The following is a 16,138-nucleotide window of genomic DNA, read 5'->3' as shown; positions in this document are numbered from 1 at the left end:
AGGTCCCCCCGCCACACAGGGCACAGGGTGGAGAGGTTGATCTCCACCCTACAGGATCCAACTTTGGGTGATCAACGGAGTCGAAGGCTACAACATCTGCCTCTGTGCCCGTTTCCAACCACTGGATGGTCCGAACCCATGAATATGACCTCTGAGGGACCGGGTCCAGTTTCCCAGTCATTCACGTGCACCACTTTAGAGATTACCCTAAAAACCTCCTTCCAGTAATCCTCCAGTTTTGGACAGGACCAAAACATATGAATGTGGTTTGCTTGTCCCACCCCCCCCCCCCCCCCCCCCCCCCCCCACACCCCCCCACCCCCCCCCCCCCCCCCCCCCCACCCCCCCCCCCCCCCCCCCCCCCCCCCCCCCCCCCCCCCCCCCCCCCCCCCCCCCCCCCCCCCCCCCCCCCCCCCCCCCCCCCCCCCCCCCCCCCCCCCCCCCCCCCCCCCCCCCCCCCCCCCACCCCCCCCGCAACGTTACACACACATCTTCTACCCCCTCAAAGAGCCAGCTCAACCTTGCCCTTGTGAGGTGTGCTCTGTCTGCCACCTTCAGCCGTATCAGCCCAACCTCGCGCACGAGGTGGAGGCATTCACTCTCCGGAGCGCCTCACACCAGAACCCTTAGGAAAGGATGCTAGATGGGGACTCTTCTTCCGAGGTAGTATGGGCTGAGGTTAGAAACAGGAAAGGAGAGGTCACCTTGTTGGGAGTTTTCTATAGGCCACCTAATAGTTCTAGGGATGTAGAGGAAAGGATGGCGAAGATGATTCTGGAAAAGAGCGAAAGTAACAGGGTAGTTGTTATGGGAGACTTTAACTTTCCAAATATTGACTGGAAAAGATATAGTTCGAGTACATTAGATGGGTCATTCTTTTGTACAATGTGTGCAGGAGGGTTTCTGACACAATATGTTGACAGGCCAAACACGAGGCGAGGCCACATTGGATTTGGTTTTGGGTAATGAACCAGGCCAGGTGTTAGATCTGGAGGTAGGTGAGCACTTTGGAAACAGTGACCACAATTCGGTGGACCTTTACGTTAGTGATGGAAAGGGATAAGTATAACCCGCAGGGCAAGAGTTATAGCTGGGGGAAGGGCAATTATGATGCCATTAGACATGACTTAGGATTGTGTTGGTTGGAGAAGTAGGCTGCAAGGGTTGGGCACACTGGATATGTGGAGCTGTTCAAGGAACAGCTATTGCATGTTCTTGATAAGTACGTACCAGTCAGGCAGGGAGGAAGGGGGTCGAGCGAGGGAACCGTGGTTACCAAAGAAGTGGAATCTCTTGTTAAGAGGAAGAAGGAGGCCTATGTGAAGATGAGGCGTTGAAGTTTCAGTTGGGGCGCTTGATAGTTACAAGGAAGCGAGGAAGGATCTAAAGAGAGAGCTGAGACGAGCAAGGAGGGGACATGAGAAGTCTTTGGCAGGTAGGATCAAGGAAAACCCAAAGCTTTCTATAGGTATGTCAGGAATAAAAGAATGACTAGGGTAAGAGTAGGGCCAGTCAAGAGGACAGTGGTGGGAAGTTGTGTGTGGAGGCTGAGGAGATAAGCGAGGTACTAAATGAATACTTTCGTCAGTATTCACTCAAGAAAAAGATAATATTGTGGAGGGAGAATGCTGAGACCCAGGCTATTAGAATAGATGGCATTGAGGTGCGTAGGGAAGAAGTGTTGGCAATTCTGGACAAGGTGAAAATAGACTAAGTCCCCGGGCCGGATGGGATTATCCTAGGATTCTCTGGGAAAGCCAGGGAAGAGATTGCTGAGCCTTTGGCTTTGATTTTATGTCATCATTGGCTACAGGAATAGTGCCAGAGGACTGGAGGATAGCAAATGTGGTCCCTTTGTCAAGAAGGGGTAGTAGAGATAACCCGGTAAACTATAGGCCGGTGAGCCTAACGCTGTGGTGGGTTAAAGGTCGTTGGAGAGGATTATAAAAGATACAATTTATAATCATCTAGATAGAATAATATGATTAGGGACAGTCAGCATGGTTTTGTGAGGGTAGGTCATGCCTCACAAACCTTATCGAGTTCTTTGAGAAGGTTGACTGAACAGGTAGACGAGGGTAGAGCAGTTGATGTGGTGTATATGGATTTCAGTAAAGCGTTTGATAAGGTTCCCCACGGTCGGCTATTGCAGAAAATACGGAGGCTGGGGATTGAGGGTGATTTAGAGATGTGGATCAGAAATTGGCTAGTTGAAAGAAGACAGAGAGTGGTAGTTGATGGGAAATGTTCAGAATGGAGTTCAGTTACGAGTGGCGTACCACAAGGATCTGTTCTGGGGCCGTTGCTGTTTGTCATTTTTAATAAATGACTAGAGGAGGGCGCAGAAGGATGGGTGACGTAAATTTGCAGACGACACTAAAGTCGGTGGAGTTGTAGACAGTGCGGAAGGATGTTGCAGGTTACAGAGGGACATAGATAAGCCTGCAGAGCTGGGCTGAGAGGTGGCAAATGAGTTTAATGTGGAGAAGTGTGAGGTTGATTCACTTTGGAAAGAATAACAGAAATGCGGAATATTTGGCTAATGGTAAAATTCTTGGTAGTGTGGATGAGCAGAGGGATCTCGGTGTCCATGTACATAGATCCCTGAAAGTTGCCACCCAGGTTGATAGGGTTGTGAAGAAGGCCTATGGTGTGTTGGCCTTTATTGGTAGAGGGATTGAGTTCCGGAGCCATGAGGTCATGTTGCAGTTGTACAAAACTCTAGTACGGCCGCATTTGGAGTATTGCGTACAGTTCTGGTCGCCTCATTATAGGAAGGACGTGGAAGCTTTGGAACGGGTGCAGAGGAGATTTACCAGGATGTTGCCTGGTATGGAGGGAAAATCTTATGAGGAAAGGCTGATGGACTTGAGGTTGTTTTCGTTAGAGAGAAGAAGGTTAAGAGGTGACCTAATAGAGGCATATAAAATGATCAGAGGGTTAGATAGGGTGGAACAGCGAGAGCCTTCTCCGCGGATGGAGGGGCTAGCACGAGGGGACATAGCCTTTAAATTGAGGGGTAATAGATATAGGACAGAGGTCAGAGGTGGGTTTTTTACGCAAAGAATGGTGAGGCCGTGGAATGCCCTACCTGCAACAGTAGTGAACACGCCAACATTGAGGGCATTTAAAAATTATTGGATAAGCATATGGATGATAATGGCATAGTGTAGGTTAGATGGCCTTTAGATTTTTTCCATGTCGGTGCAACATCGAGGGCCGAATGGCCTGTACTGCGCTGTATCATTCTATGTTCTATGTTCTAACCCCTCCTCCATACTCTCTCCCAACTCTTCCTCCCACTTTGACTTGATCCCTTCCAGCAATGCCTTCTCTAAATTGCTGGCTTTGAAAGCAGATGAAGACAGGCCAGCAGCACGGTTAAATTCCGCTCCACGCCTCCTGAACAGGCGCCGGAATGTGGCGGACCAGGGACTTTTCACAGTAACTTCATTTGAAGCCTACTTGTGACAATAAGCGATTTTTCATTTAATTTCTTCCAAAATAGTCCCATAAACCACCGACACTATCTTTTTCTCCAATCCCTCTGTCGCCAGAACCCCTCCAGCAATGAGGAGGCCGCTCCACCGGAAAGCTCTGTATCTCCTTTCTGACAAAGTCTCGAACCTGCATGTATCTAAATAATTCCCCCTGCTCCAGCCCATACTTCACTCCCAGCTCCTTCAATCTGCAAACCGACCCCCAAGAAACAAATCTTTAGTGTCCTAATTCCTTTCTCCTCCCATCTCGGAATGTTTCCATCCCACTTCCCTGGCTCAATCTATGGTTCCCCCGAATCAGCATTTCCCTTGACCCTGCCCCAACCCAAAGATGCTGGGTTGAAACTGTCTCCAAATTCTCAATGAAGCTATTACTACCAGACTCCCTGAGTATTTTCCCTGGGGCTATCGGGGAGGGCGCTGTTGCTAGCGCCTTCAATCCTGACCCCTCCTACACAAACTCTCCTCCATTCTGACCCACTGGGAGTCAACTCCTCTGACCCAGCTCTGTGCCTTCTCCACATTCGCTGCCCAGTAATAAATACATCAGGTCCGGAAGACCCAATCCCCCTGCCTGCGTTCCTCTCTGTAGCAGCACCTTTCTAATTCTGGCCACTTTCCTCTCCATGTGAACGAGGTAATCATCCCTTCAATCTCTCTCAAAAATGTCCCTCAAGGCAAACTTGATTTTCTCCAGCCTAAGGAAATCTGCGGTTCTCGGTGGCTTTGTGTCCCTCCACCCCAAACAGGATCCGTTCCGGGCTACCAGGGAGGCAAAGGCCAGAACGTCGGCCTCTTCACCCCCTGGACTCCTGGGCCTTCCGACAATCCAAACACTGCCAATTCGGGACTCGGGACCACCTTCACCCTCAGTACCTCCGACATCATGTCAGCGAACCCCCGCCAAAATTGTTCACAATTCCTTAAGGTTAATGTACAGGTTCAGTCGGCAGTTAAGAAGGCAAATGTAATGGGCAGCACGGTGGCGCAGTGGGTTAGCCCTGTTGCCTCACGGCGCTGAGGTCCCAGGTTCAATCCCGGCTCTGGGTCACTGTCCGTGTGGAGTTTGCACATTCTCCCTGTGTTTGCGTGGGTTTCGCCCCCACAACCCAAAGATGTGCAGGCTAGGTGGATTGGCCATGCTAAATTGCCCCTTAATTGGAATAAAATAATTGGGGACTCTAAATTTTAAAAAAAGAAAAAAGAAGGCAAATACAATGTTAGCATTCATGGCAAGAGGGCTAGAATACAAGGCAAGGATTGTTTTAGAGGCTGTTTTAGGCTCTGGTCAGACCCTACTTGGAGTATTGTGAGCAGTTTTGGGCCCCAGATCTAAGGAAGGATGTGCTGGCCTCAGAAAGGGTCCAGAGGAGGTTCACAAGAATGATCCCTGGAATGAAGAGCTTGTCGTATGAGGAACGGTTGAAGACTCTGGGTCTGTACTCGTTGGAGTTTAGAAGGATGAGAGGGGATTTTATTGAAGCTTACAGGATACTGCGAGACCTGGATAGAGTGGCCATGGAGAGGATGTTTTCACTTGGAGGAAAAACTAGAAGCAGAGGACACCATCTCAGACCAAAGGGATCCTTTAAAACAGAGATGAGGAGAAATTTCTTCAGCCAGAGGGTGGTGAATCTACGGAACTCTTTGCCGCAGAAGGCTGTGGAGGCCAAATCATTGAGTGTCTTTAAGATAGAGATAGGTAGGTTCTTGATTGATAAGGGGATCAGAGGTTATGGGGAGAAAGCAGGAGAATGGGGATGAGAAAATATCAGCTATGATTAAATAGTGGAGCAGACTCGATGGGCCGAGTGGCCTAATTCTGCTTCTATATCTTATGGATATAGGGTGACAGATCAGGAAAGGATGGCACCTGTTTTCTTACATATTTCAGCCTCTGTAAGCATCGAACCCATTGCTGCTTGGGTAATTTATACTCCTCTATCAGTCCCTCCAAACTTGGGAAACTGTCCCCCACGAATAAATCCACAAACTGCTCGATCCCTGCCTGACGCCAACCCTGAAAGCCCCCATCCAGTCCCCAGGAGCAACTCTGTTGTTCCTCCAGATCGGAGTCCAAATAGAGGCCCCTTCAAGCTTCAGGTGCTGCCGCCACTGTCCCCACACCCTCAGGGCCACCACTGCTACTGGACTTGTGGAATACCTGGCCGGCGAAAATGGCAGAGGCACTGTCAGCAAACCCCACCAAACTAATACCCTTACACGAGGCTGCCTCCATCCGCTCCCAGACCGACCCCTCCCCCATTACCCACTTCCTAACCATGGCTGTATTTGCCGTCCAGTAATAATTCATTCAATTTGGCAAGGCCAGCCAGCCAGCCCCACCCCCCCCACCCCTCGCTCCCACTCTAACAGTGCCTTCTTTACTTGTGGGGCCTTACCCACCCACACAAAAAAGGCTTTGGAGATAAAAATTGGGAGGCTCTGGAATACAAACAAGAACCTCAGGAGCACAGTCACCTTCACAGACTGCACCCGCTCCGCCAATGACAACGGAAGCACATCCCACCTTTTAAACTCCCCCTTCATTTGCTCCACCAGTCGAACCAGATTCAACTTCTGTAATTGCTGCCAACCCCGTGCCACCTAGATGCCCAGATACCTGAAACCCGGTCCCCGCTACCTTAAATGGCAGCTCGCCCAACCTCCTCTCCTGCCCCCCTCGCTGGATCGGGAAGACCTCACTCTTCCCCATGTTTAACTTATACCCAGAAAACCAACTCAATTCCACCAAAATGTCCATAACATTCCCTATGCTTTCCAGTGGATCCGATATATACAGCAATAGGTCGTCCGCATATAGCGAAACTCTACGCTCCAAGCTCCCCACAAAATCCTTTTCCAACCCCAAGATGCTCTAAGCGACATCGGCACTGGCTCTATCACCAAGGCAAAAACCAATGGGGAGAGTCAATATCCCTGCCTCGTCCCACGGTACAACCTAAAGTACCCAGCACTCACCCGATTCGTTCTTAGACTCAACCGACGCACGGTACAACAATCAAATCCAATCCACAACCCTTGCCCAAACCCGAACTGCCCCAATACCTCCCACAAATACTCCCACTCTACCCGATCAAAGGCCTTCTCTGCATCCATCGCAGCCGCCGCCTCCACATTCCGTCCCTCCGGAGGCATCATTATGACGTTTGAAAAAAAATGAAAATGAAATGAAAATCACTTATTGTCGCAAGTAGGCTTCAAATGAAGTTACTGTGAAAAGCCCCTAGTCACCACATTCTGGCACCTATTCGGGGAGGCTAGTACGGGAATTGAACCGTGCTGCTGGTCTGCCTTGGTCTGCTTTAAAAGCCAGCTATTTAGCCCTGTGCTAAACCAACCCCTGCTGGTTTATTTAACAAATGCCTGATGTTAGCTGACAGATGTCTCCCTTTTACAAACCCTGTCTGGTCCCGCCCGTCACCTCCCACACACAGTCCTCAATCCATGCCAGAACCTTAGCCAACAACTTGGCATCCACATTCAATAGTTTTTTGTTTTTTTTTCTAATTAAGGGGCAATTTAGCGTGTTCAATCCACCTAGCCTGCACATCTTTGGGTTGTGGGGGCGAAACCCACGCAAACACGGGGAGAATGTGCAAACTCCACACGGACAGTGACCCAGAGCCGGGATCGAACCTGGGACCTCAGCGCCGTGAGACTGCAGTGCTAACCTACTGAGCCACCGTGCTGCCCCCACATTCAATAGTGATATCGGGCAGGAGGACCCACACTGCTCCGGATCCTTATCTTTCTTCAGGATCAGAGATTTTGAGGCCGGCGATAACATGGGGGTGAGCTCCCCCTTCTCCCTCACCTCATTGAATACCCTCACAGGCAGGGGCCCCAGGTCACCCAAAAACTTTAAATAAAATTCTACTGGAAAGCCGTCCGGGCCAGGGCCTTCTCTGCCTGCATTGCCCCCATGCCCTCCGTCACCTCCACCAGTCCAGTGGGTGCTCCTACCCACTCTACCAGGCCCTGCACCACCCTGAAATGAAATGAAAATGAAATTAAAATTGCTTATTGTCACAAGTAGGCTTCAAATGAAGTTACTGTGAAACGCCCCTAGTCACCACATTCTGGCACCTGTTCAGGGATGCTGGTACGGGAATTGAACCGTGCTGCTGGCCTGCCTTGGTCTGCTTTAAAAGCTCATACACTGCCCCCCTGGCCCTCCGCAACTGACCCACTGCGTTCACCGTGGGCACCAGCCTGAACTCCATCTGGAGCTTCTGCCTCTCCTTCAACAATCCTGCCTCCAGGAGCCTCCGAGTACTTCCTATCCACCTGCATAATCTCGTCCACCAACCTTGCCATCTCTGCTAGCTCCTTCTTCTCCCTGTGCGCCCGAATCGATATAAACCCCCCCCCAACCATACCCCTTCTTAGGCCGGCCCCCAGCCCATGCCATGTGACCCTCCAGGCCCACCCTCGGATGTCCACCCTCACCACTCCCTCCCACATAATGCCACATCAACAACACCGTCGTCAGGGCAGTACGGTGGCACAGTGGTTAGCATTGCTGCCTACGGCGCTGAGGACCCGGGTTCTAATCCCGGCCCTGGGTCACTGCCTGTGTGGAGTTTGCACATTCTCCCCGTGTCTGCGTGGGCTTCGCCCCCACAACCCAAAAAGATGTGCAGGATAGGTGGATTGGCCACGCTAAATTGCCCCTTAATTGGAAAAAATAATTGGGTATTCTAAATTTAAAAAAAAACAACACCGTCGTCAGCATCCCCCTCTACTTCACTAACCACCTCCTTACCCCCCACTTGGCTCCCGTTAACTAGCCCACCCAGTTAGCTTGGCAGCTCCCACCCAAGACGCCTAAACTTCCTACCCCTTACTGACTCCCCTCCCCATTGCTCGCACACCTCACAACCAACAGTGCAACAAGAGAAAATCAAAAGAGAAAAACAAAACAGAAGTCTAAAAGGTGCACTCACTGCCTCCTCGCCTCAAAACATCTTGGAGGAGAAAATTTCCTCAACCACCAACAGAACAAAAAGAATACAGGAATTACCAAAGAACAGGAAAAAACAAACCACATTCATCTCCACACCCCTCATCCACAGTTCAATGTCCTCCCTAACCTGCCAGCCCGTTGTCCTCAAAATTCCATCTCTCCTCTGATGTTCCAAAATAGTGCTCTTTGTTATTAAAGGTCACCCACAGGCGGGTTGGGTACAGCATCCCAAACTTCACTCCCTTTTTAAAGAGGCCAGCCTTCACCCGGTTAAACCCAGCCTTCCTCTTCGTCAAGTCCGGGCCCAGGTCCTGGTACATTCACAGCTCACTCGCCTCCCAGGTTCATCTCCTCGTCTGCCTCGTTCATCTCAGGATCTTTTCCTTATCTAGGAACTGATGAAAATGCACCACCATTGCCCTCAGCAGTTCGTTCACCTGCGGCCTCCTCAATAGCGCCTTTTGCGCTTGGTTAACCTCCAGGGGCCAGTCAAAGGCCCCCTCTCCCATCTGCTTTTCCAGCATTCCAGCCACATACAAGGTAGCGCACGCTCCCTCAATGCCTTCAGGCATCCCTACAATTGTCAGGTTCTGTCGCTGTGAGCAGTCCTCAAGGTCTTCTACCTTCTCCTGTAGCCGCTTCTGGGTATCTCGCATTACTCCCATCGCAGCCGCCCCATGAAGCCAACTGCTCTTCATGCTCCCCCACCGCATCCTCCCTGGGACTCCAGCCCCTGCTCCACTTGATCGATTCCCGAATTCAGCAGATCCACACCCTTGGCTAGGTCCTCATGGGCCTCTCTCCTCTGCTGGCTGAACTTCTCATTTAAGAAATCCACCAATTGGTCCATCGACCATTGGGTAGGCAGCGAATGCCCTTTACCCTCTGCCATCTTAAGCTGTGGCTCACGCAGATTCTCCTGCTCCAGCTGCTCCCTTCTTCTTGACCCACTTGTGGTCCGTGGATCCATCCACCAGTCCCACCAGTGGAGTCAGACTTCCCTCTGGCCAGCCCTACAAATTCTTCAACCACACATCCATCCTCCGAACTTGGAAAAGGTCTGGAAAAAAAACCCAGCCTCAAGTGGGAGATGCTAAAATGTGTGACCGCTCACACCATGGCCGCCTCCGGAAGTCCCCAAAATATATTACTGTTCCACAGTAATGTGTACTGTGGAACAGATTTGTGATGCTGTGAGGCCTTTTTTTGGAATCTGTATTTGAATGGCAGGTGAGCGTGGGCCGAGGATTGATGCCAGCTTGTGGAACGCGTGTGCGGGGAGAGTTCCGGGGTCTGGTGTATCCGGCTGTACCGGACGCAACATCATCAGGGCAACTTCTGGTGATGTGTGACATCATACAAATAGACAGCATATGAAGAGTTAATGTTATGTTAAGCCTAGCCACTAGAGGGAGCTAAGGAACAGTGCTATAAATTGCACTGGCTCTTAAGCTAAGGCGAGGAGATTAGATTGGAACTGAAGACAATGAGATTCATAGTGTATTGCAGGGTTAGTAAAGATATAATAGTTATAATTAGTAGATAGAGATAGTGTTAGTGAGTGTAGTTTAATTCCTACATGTATGTTTGGTATTCAGAATAAGTGTTGAACTCAAATTTAGTAGTGTTAATAAAATTTGTTTAGTTCTTCAACAGAGGTTTGTGTATCTTTCTGATCACTATGCCTTCCCTCCTAGAAACCCCTCACAAAGATCACCACAGGTTGCACAACATTTTTGCCCATTTTCCATTTGTGGCCTCTTTGCGATGTTGGCTTGCTATGGCAGAATGGTTTACTGGGGAGTCCTTATTGAAGTTGGCTGCCGCACCTCTGAACGTCATTAGGGTTCGTGAGTGCAGCATTGATTTTGAAAGACTGTTCTATGATGGTTGGGACTACAAAATGGACTATGGTGGTATTGTACATGGCTATTGATGTTGCTGCATTGCTGCAGGTTTTGTGCCTACAGACACTGTTGAGGTGTGCTGACCCTATTTTTGCTTGTGTGATGTGCCGATATAAATTCTGGGACGACAGCTCCCTGGCCGGTCGGTGGGCGCAGTTAATTCCCCTTTTTTTCTGTACACTGAGGCACATGTATATGGGTCTGGTTTGAGCGTTGTCTGAAAGTCCTTTTTGTGGCTGAAAGTACGCGATGCCGATAATAAGCCTTGGGTTGATGGTCAGATGCTATGATGCGCACCATCCCCAGGCTTGGCACCGTCCCCAGGCTTGTCACCGTCCCCCAGGCTTGGCACCATCCCCAGGTCTTGGCTGTTAGTGGCTTGTCCTTGTGTGGTTAGTAGGGGTGTTGGGCCTATGTAATGTTCATCGATGCGTACGCCGGCCTGTCCTCTTTCCCTGGTTGTTGTGGCTCCCTGTTGGGCCCCAAAACGCTTTTTTCTTGTTTTTGGCGTGTAGCCATTGCAGTTTTGTCGTTAACGGTTTTTTGTCTCTCTTGTTCACCTCAAATATTTTCTTGGCCTCTGCTCATTGGTTGTTTTTGTGAGTTTTTGGACTTTGGTGAGGGGGTGGGGGGGTGGTGTTATAACCCTGCATGCATAGGACTCATCCAGCTGGGGATGATTATTCCTGAGTGCTGATTGGGCTGTGAGTTAACTAGCACTAGTGTAATACGTCAACTTCTGTAGCAGTTGACCGGAAGGAGTGAGGACCCGAGATGTGTAACTGGGTCCTGTGAAAATATTCAGTTATGCTGAATATGAACTCTTCGGACTCCCCTTTGCTGATTACTTCACAGTCAAGAGTCAATAAATAAAATATTCCAGCAAAGATATCAACCAAACTGCAAGAGCAAACCCTCCTCCATCTTCAGTCTGGTAGTAGGCCAGCCAAAATCCTCCCTGACGCGACCATCAATTCACTCAGAGACACGAGTTGAAGTAAACTGTGGCTTTAATCTACTTAAAACTGAGCCTGCCTGCAACTAGCTGAACTGAAGGCAGGCTCGCAAGACCGCAGCACTTTATACTTCTGGTTGTGGGTTGGAGCCATGGCGGAGCCAAGGGCGGAGCCTGTACATGCTCCTCATCTCCCTCCTGTGGGCAGAGCCGCGCAACGGCTCACAGAGGAGCCCACAGGGACCAGTGATATTTACAGTGTGAATTTATGTTATACATTCACCACATTCACCCCCTGTTAAAAAAATCAAGTCCGGTGGTGGGACGGGTCTATAAGTTTAGTCGGTCCAGTGCTCGAATCGTGCGTTGGGACCGGCCGAGCACCGGATGTTGCAGCCGCTTCGGATGGCTGTGGACAGATGTTCGGTGTGAATCCGACGGTGGACTCCGGTCGTGGTTCTTCCAGAGCTTCGTTTCCTGACCGGTGAGACGGGGAAGGGGGCGCAGGAAACCTGTAGGTGATGACTGTATGGGAGATCATATCGGGGCATGGGATGGCAAACGGGAAGCGAAGAATCATCTATGATATTAAGAAAATAGATATACGGTGGTCGAGGGGAGGGGCCCATTGAATTAATACTTAGTCGTTCAAAGGGCCGGGATGCCTTTACCAGGTGGGCCTTGTCTGGTCTATAGAAGTGTGGTTTACACTCCGTGCAGATCGGGCAATTCCTGGTGGACAGCTTTAACCTCCTCGGTGGAGAAAGGCAGATTGCGGGCCTTGATGTAGTGGCGAGCCGGGTGGACCCCCGGGTGGCAAGAGGTCATTGTGGATTGCCTGTAATCGGTCGTCTTGCGCGCTGGCGCATGTGCGCGGGACAGGGCATCTGGGGGTTCATTGAGCTTCCTCGGATGGTATACAATATCATAATTATAGGTGGAGAGTTCGATCCTCCACCTCAAGATTTTGTCATTTTTAATTTTGCCCCGCTGCGTGTTATCGAACATAAAGGCAACCGATCTCTGGTCGGTGATGAGGGTAAGCCTCCTGCCTGCGAGGTAGTGCCTCCAGTGCCATACGGCTTCCACAATGGCTTGGGCTTCCTTTTTGACTGAGGAGTGTCGAAGTTCCGAAGCGGAGAGAGTTCGGGAAAAGAACGCTATTGGCCTACCTGCCTGATTCAGAGTGCAGCGAGAGCGACCTCTGAGATGTCGCTCTCCACCTGAAATGGGACGGATTCATCCACCACCCGCATGGCGGCTTTGGCGATTGTCCTCCTTACTGCAGTTGGAGGCCTGGCGGGCCTCGGCTGACAGTGGGAGGAGTGTCTAGTCTTAAATGTGGGCTGGCTTTGTCCGCATACTGGGGGACCCACTGGGCGTAGTAGGAGAAAAATCCGAAGCACCTTGTGAGCGTCCTGGAACAGTGGGGGAGAGGGAGTTGTAAGAGGGGGTTGCATACGGTCAGCGTCGGGTCCTAGGACCCCGTTTTCCACGACCAGTGGCGTGCAGAGGTCTGGTGAGTGCCCGGGGCAAATCTTGAGTGTATGCCCCAAAGACTCAAGTATAAGGCCTATATACTGAGAATATTATGAGAAAGGAAAACATTTTGAATATATAAACACAGATGAAACATGAAATAAACGCTTTATTCGATTTTAATATAAATCAATCAAATTTATTAAGTTATTTTCCCCAAATGATACCTCCTGTCACAAAACACCTGAACTACTTCACTTTTACATCAGCTGTGAGAAATTCTTTTTCAATGCTTATTAAAGCCAGGTTGGTCAGTCGCTCCTGTGACATAGAAGACCTCAGATATGTTTTTATTAATTTCAGTTTTGAAAATGACCTTTCACAGCTTGCGACTGAAAATGCGATTGTAAGCAGTAATCTGTATGAAGCACACAGCGTCGGAAAGACATCCCTCCCATACTGCAGTAAAGACTCCAGAGCATCTTTAGGATCAGGGGGAACTCTATTCCATCCAGCTCGAAGGAGCATCACAAAATCAATAATTTTGTCATATAACTGAATTGCAACACATCATTGTCATAATAATTTGCAAAGTCTGAACATTCCTTTTTTAATTTCTCTCTTTCTTGTTCATCTTCAATCTTCAATCACTACTGAATTAAGTTCAGAAGAAAAGAAAATCGGTCACTGAGTCTTTGAAGACGGACACTGCGGTCTTTCAATTTCAGTTTTTAATCTGTTTCACAATCTCTACCATTACTCTATTCATTTCTTCTTGTGCCGTCAGTCCACTATCTCTGCTGACTCTCCAGGCATTATTCTTCTTCTCCTTGTTCGTGCAATTGGTATTCCCCAATTTTCACAATATTCATTGGCTAAATCTATTGCATTGTGGATAATTTCGTTATTCTTCAAATTCAAGATATGAATAAGTCCTCTCAGATCACAAGAAGCTTCATGGAACCCCATTTTCGGATCCTGCAAACGTTTTGAGACTTTCTCCACTGATGATAAAACTGAGTACAAAAAATTGAATAAAGCTATAAACGGGAACTGTTGAATAGAGTTCAGTAGCGATCTTGCATCAGATTTAGTTTCCCTTGAAAATTCTCCTTCCAGCAGGTGTTGAAGGCTTGCAATAACGTTGTCACACTCTTCATGGATTACTTGGATTACATCATGGCTGGAACTCCATCTTGTGTCACACTGTCTTTTCACAGTCCGAGTGACAAATGATTTTAACACTTCCCAACGAGAAGTAGATGAAGAAAAAAAAGTAAAGAGTTTTTCTAGAATGCCAAAAAAAATAACAACAACAGGTTGCACCTCACTTGCATGGACACAGGCCAAATTGAGGCTGTGGTTCTCGCAGTTCACAAACACAGCTTTTGGGTTAACTTCAAGAATTTTTTGTTGAACACCTCCTCTCACTCCAGCCATAACTGCTGCGTTATCATATGCTTGACCACGACAGTCATTCATGGAAATTTTGTCTTCTTCCAATTTTTCCTGAATTTTATTTACCAGGCTGACTGCATCTTTCTTGTTGACTTGGAAAAATCCCAGAAATGTCTCCTTTATTTCTACTTTTCTGTTTTCATCAATATGAACGTAACGCAGAATTTCAGAAACCTGATCTTCATGGGCAATATCTGGAATTGAATCCAGCATTATGCTAAAATATTTTGCGTCCTTAATTTCGGAAATTATATTTTTCTTGACAATTTCACCAAGAAGATTGATTATTTCGTTTTGAATTCTGTTGGACAAGTAGGTGACACTTTTTGGTTTCTCTTTCCCTCTCTCCAAGTGTTTTGCTAAGATGTCATCATATTTGGCCAAAAGTCTGATTGTTGCTAGAAAGTTTCCTGTATTTTCACTGACTGTCTCCCCTGGCTCTGATAACCCAGATATTCCTTCTCCTCGATGTCCACGAGAGGCCAGATTCTGTTTTGCCAGAAAGGATATAACCTCGACAATCCCTTCAGTTATAGCTTTCCATCTTTTCTTTTCAGCAGATATTTGCTGTTGAAGTTCAGCATCTATCGTAGTTGAATGATGGAGTCGAACTACGAGGTTCAGGTATTCCCTCATGTGAGCTCTATGAGAAGAGCTTTTCTCATGGTCAAGTATTGTTGGATTTAATTTTCTCCAAGTGGAGAAACCGTCTTCCTTTCCAAAGTTTGACACAGACGACAAATGCTCCTTTGAAAACAAAAAGCAAACAAAACAGTAGCATGCTTTCCGATATGGAGAGTATAACAACCATTTTCTCTCCACAATTTCTCCGTTTGTGGAAACTTTATCAAACCACTGTTTGGAAAATGATCTCCCATCCTTCTCAGCAAATGGACCACTTTTATTCTGATATCTTTCAGGGCCATGTTGTAATAGTGTCATCTTCAAATGATCTGGAATCGGTTTCTTCAAACAGCCAAAATCGCTTCTTTGCAAAAATATGCTAAAATCTTCTTTATTTTCTTCACATGGATCATCATCCTGACAACGAGACTGAGGAGAGAGAGTATTATGTTCTGACCGAGCTGAATCTGTATCAGAAAAATCCTTCTCTGCACCCACATCATCTTTTACTTCTCCAGGTTCTCCTACTTCTTCTTTACTTCTTTTTATCCATGCATCTAATGCCCCTCTTTGATGGGACTCTTCTTCGACTCTGGCCCTCTTTTTTTTCCTGTTCTGTGCTCCACTCAGTTGTACACAAAATACTCGTAACATTTCATTTTCTATCTCAAAAACCGTAAGACGCATGAGAAAATGGGAAGAAAATGGTAAACAATCGGTCAGTTGCAGACGGATAAACCATATTTCATTTCTTTGTTCCTTCGTATCAAATTATTTCACACTGATTCTCCACTGATAATTTTGTGCAATTTATATCATAGACTTGCAAATTAGTGGTATCTGTATTCGAATATTAGCATGTTAAGGAATAAATGTCTCCTATTCCGAGATTAAATGCCATAGCAGTCCTCTGATCATCCAGGCTTCACTCTTACTACATCCCACGTAAATATTTCATTAAATATCACCAAAAAACCTATAAAAAACGTAGTTGCACCTGTTCTAGAGCTATTCACTGACCTGAGTAGGTAAAAGAACTAATCTAGATGCACAAAAAGCTGAAGAAAAGCCACGGAAGGGCCTGTTCTGTGCTGTACTATTCTATGTTCTATGTTCTATGTCTGCTTGTTGCTTTTGATGGTTGCACCACGTACATCATGCGCATGCGTGTGGGGGGATGGGGAGAAGCACCATTTTCTCTAGACAGAAAGGGTACACCATGTTA

Source organism: Scyliorhinus canicula, chromosome 9 (genome assembly GCF_902713615.1).
Source record: "Scyliorhinus canicula chromosome 9, sScyCan1.1, whole genome shotgun sequence".
Classification (NCBI taxonomy): domain Eukaryota; kingdom Metazoa; phylum Chordata; class Chondrichthyes; order Carcharhiniformes; family Scyliorhinidae; genus Scyliorhinus; species Scyliorhinus canicula.
Note: the sequence above shows the minus strand (reverse complement) of the source record.